We start from the raw sequence: 4,500 nt of genomic DNA on the forward strand, positions 1-4,500 counted from the left end.
GGAGCTGATGGGGAACTCGCATCCGGCTGCATCCACACTGGAGAAATAACCCGGTTTGGCAGCGCTTTAACTCTTTTCTGGCTCAAGGCTATGGGATTCTGGGAAGGGTAGTTTGTTGCTGCACCGGGGCCGATAGATAGATAGATATCAGATTGATTGATTGATTGATTGTGTGTTGGCAAGAATTGTTTAGAGATGTTGATGTTCACAACTAGCCTTCACTCTGAGCTCCATTATTTGGCAGCAAAGGAAGCATCTATATCTATATCTATCTATGATTCCTTTGCTACCAATATATCTATCTATATCATCTATAGATATAGTATATCATCTTATATAAATATATAACCATCTATATAGCTACAATATATAGATAAATTTAGAATTATAGACAGATGTATCTAATATAGATACAATCTATAATAATGTAGCTACAGTATATAGATAAATCTACCATTACATAGATGGATCTAATAGAGATACAGTCTATAATCAGCTATGTAGATGAAATCAAAAATCATATACAGTAGATGATTATATCTAGATCTGTATAGCTATATAGATGGTGATTGTCTATATATCTAGCTCTGATTCCTTTGCTACGATTGTCTATATATCTTTTATATACGTACTGTATATAATCTATAATCATATATAAATACAGATATATAGATATAATCTATAATCAGCTATATAGCTACAGTTTATAGACTAAATCTATGATAGATAGAGCTATAGATATGATCTACAGTATATTCATCTATATAACTATATAGGTGTAATCTATAATATATATATATATATATATATATATATAGAGAGAGAGAGAGAGAGAGAGAGAGATGATTATAGGTTATATCTATACATCTATAGAGATCTATATAGATATAATTATAGTTTATATAGATTATAAATTAGATCTCTATCTACCTACCTACCTAACTACCTATCTGTCGGATTATAGATTATATCATCTATCTATCTGTGGTTATTGTTTAAAAGAAGGAGGTAGATCTGGGGGGAAACCCCTTTTCTGACCCAGGCCATAGAGTTGTGTACTGAGCTCCGCTCTGGGCCCCACAACCAACTCCAACCCCCAGAATTCCATAGCCTTGAGCCAGACAACAAGTTAAAGCGCTGCCAAACTGGTTTCTCTCTCCAGTGTGGATGCAGCCCTAGTCTAACACTCAGACCACGCTGCCTCTGGGTTTGATGCTAGTGCTGTGGAATTTTAGAACTTGGAATGTTGTGAGCTATTTCTAGCCTTCTCTTTCAGAGAATCCCAGAGCATGGAGTCGGGGCAGTTAAAGCGGGATTAAACCAGGTTACTTCTGCAGTGCGGATGCAGCCTGGCCAGAACCTGAAGTAATTCGCACCGGAATCCCGAAACCTTCGCCTCCTCTTCCTCTTCCTCCTCCAGCTTCTCCGTCCGCAGCTGCCACGTTGCTCCAGCCCTGCCTCCAGCCAGGGAAGCTCTGCCATAAAAGCAAGGGTTTGTCCAGGATGCTGGTGAGGAGGAGAAATGCCCCAGGAGGATGTGTTCCTCCGCATGATGCATCCAGCTGTGCCACCCTTGCCCTCTCCTTTAGTGTGAAGGCTGAAGGCAGCGCGGGGTAGTGGTTGGAGGGACTCTGGAGACCAGGCTTCCAAATCCCTGCTCAGCCATGGAAACCCACCAGTGCAGCGGTCCCCAAACTGTGCCCTTTAAGAGCTTTTGGACTTCAGCTTCCAGAAGCCTCAGACACGTGGGCCAATAGCCTGGGATTCTGGGCGCTGAAGTCAAAACCCCCTCAGGGAGCACAGTTTGGAGACCACTGCACCAGGGGATGCTTTAGCTGTGTGTTCCTACCTGGCAAAGGGTTAGACAAAGGTCCAACACACACTGCAGAAATCATTCACTTGAGACCGCTTTAACTGCCCTGTCTCAGTGCTAGGGAATCCTGGGAATTTATTCTGGCACCAGAGCTCTCTCTGACAGATGTCTCACAAAACAACAACAACAACAACAACAAAAACCTTACAGATCCCCAAATTCCCTAGCATTGAGCCAGAGCAGTTAAAGCAGTCTCAAACTGGATTATTTCTGCAGTGTGTTTTGGATCCTAGGGTGGCCCCCATATAGAATCACAGAGTTGGAAGAGACCCCAAGGGCCATGCAGGAACTCACAATCAAAGCATCCCCAACAGGTCCCTTCCAACTCTGACTATTGCCACACTACAGAATTGATGCAGCTTGACACCATTTTAACTGTCCTGGCTCCACTGTATGGAATCCTGGGGATTTGTTGTTTGTTTGGCATCAGAGCTATCTGACAGAGACAGCTAAATATCTCACAGAATTACAAATCCCAGAATTCATGCCACTAGCATGAGACCCACTGGGTGACCTTGGGTCAGTCACACTCTCTTAGCCTCACAGGGAAGCAAAGGCAACCCCCTCCCTCTAAACAGATATTGCAGAGAGAGAGAGATCAGGATTGGGTCCTCACAAATCAGAGCTTGAAGGCACAACAAGTGTCGGGTTTGGAAAGAAAGTAGATTCTAGTCCACTTTCTTTCCACTTCTTTTTCATTTATCAATCTTGAAATTGTCTTTTAAGTTTCTTGCTTTTAATTTCCTCTTTTCATTTCCCATAGGGATGGGTTTACCCTTAGATCACCATAAATTGGAAAATATGTTTTTTGTGCTCTGGGATTGTGAGGGTGTATCCACACTGCAGAAATAAAGCAGTCTGAAACCACTTTAACTGCCATGATTCTACCCTAAGATTTGTAGTTTGGTGAGGGACCAGAGTTCTCTAACAGATCAAGCTGAATACCTCACCAAACTACAAATCCCAGGACTCTGTGGGATAGAATCATGGCAGTTAAAAGTGGTGTCAAACTGCTTTATTTCAGTTGCACAGCTAGAGAAGGAGCAGCTTCTAACTCACTGCGGATTGCCATTGTAAGTAAGCTGGTAGGACTTTTTGCTTTGCCAGTGCTTCAGTAGGATCTTGGCAAAAATCCCATGCAATCAAGTGTGTTTAGGGTGATATGATGGTGACATTTTTAAGTGTTATGGGAGTTACCTTTTCCCTTATCAATTCCACGGCTTTGGGAGAAAGTTAAGGGAATTAACCTTTGGCTGTTTTGAGTGCCATGTTATCAGCCTAAACTAATGTATCTGCACCACTTTTTCTCCCCTAGTGAGCACTCTCCGTTCTTTTTCAAGTCTAGGCAGTCAAAAAAAAAAAAACTCCTTTAAGCCTCTCTTGGCTGCTATATCTCAAGGATGCCTTCTATCTAGTAAAAAGGATACTCTTGTGAGGGCAGATTAGATTAGTAAGGATTAGCTTTGTATCTTTGAGAGCCAGCAGGGTGTAGTAGTTTGAATGCTGGACTCCGACTCTGGAGGCCAGGGTTTGAATCTCCACTTGACCATGGAAACCCACTGGCTGACCTTGGACAAGTCACATGCTCTCAGCCTCAGAGGAAGGCAAAGACACCCCCCCTCTGAACAAATGTTCCCATGAAAACCTCATGATAGTGTTCCCTGTAAGTCACTATAAACTGGAAAATAAGTTGAAGGCACACAATATTTTATAGTTTTACCCCCCAAAACATCTCTCTTAACATTTAGTGCTGCAGTGTTAATCCTGTTTACAAATGGTCAAGAAATTCATTTTAAAAAGAGGAAGCGATAACATGTCATTGACACCCATTTATATCATCTTACATAAGATCACAGTTTCTAATATTAAAAAAGAAAGTCAAAGTCGCTATGGTTAAGAATGTAATCGGACCATAATTCCCAAAAGGGAACAGGAGAATGAGATAGGATACATCTAGCCAGGTATTTGGGAAGGAAAATATATACTTTTTAGATTACAGCTCCCAGAAGCCCCAACTGACATGTACCAAAGTATCTTTTCTGAACTCTATTTAAAACAGAATGGTCACTAATAAAACAAAAAGTTTGAATCTGACATGGACATGTTTTCTCTCAACATGTTTACCAAGGTCAAACCAGGATAACTATGTGTGGCCCAGTCAAACAAACCTGTGACACAGAATAAATCCTCTACCAGTGGGCATTTGCAAACCATTTATGATCTGATGCGCTTTGCAACTTGTTGCTAAAGCAGTAACATGAATCATGTCATACTCCAGAATTTGGTGGACTGCAATTTCTGGCATTCCTAGCTAGGGCCACTGGGAGTTGCAGTCCAAAAATATCTGGAGTGGCTATATGTTTAAAACCATTTAAATTTGACACTATACACACAAAGAATTTCTAGTAGTATAATCACATTAATCTGTTGCATCAAGAACAAGATAAAAAGTCTTGCTGTTTTAATTTAGTAATAAACGTGTGCTCTACTAAAAAGAGTGGAACATAAATGTATTACAGCGGGCCCATTGTATCTGCTGGGGTTTGGTTCTGTGGATGTTCAAGTCCCATTAGACACAATGACATACTAAAATGGTGTCCCTTATATAAAATAGCAAAATCAAGTTT

General features: G+C 41.0%; 1 protein-coding gene across 2 annotated transcripts in view; it reads right to left on the reverse strand.

Annotated features, from left to right (window-relative positions):
* Positions 1 to 4,500, reverse strand: part of NCOA3 (nuclear receptor coactivator 3) — a 1,019,275-nt gene that overhangs the window by 785,983 nt on the left and 228,792 nt on the right. The window lies entirely within an intron of this gene.

The sequence above is a fragment of the Sceloporus undulatus genome, chromosome 4 (genome assembly GCF_019175285.1).
Source record: "Sceloporus undulatus isolate JIND9_A2432 ecotype Alabama chromosome 4, SceUnd_v1.1, whole genome shotgun sequence".
NCBI lineage: Eukaryota > Metazoa > Chordata > Lepidosauria > Squamata > Phrynosomatidae > Sceloporus > Sceloporus undulatus.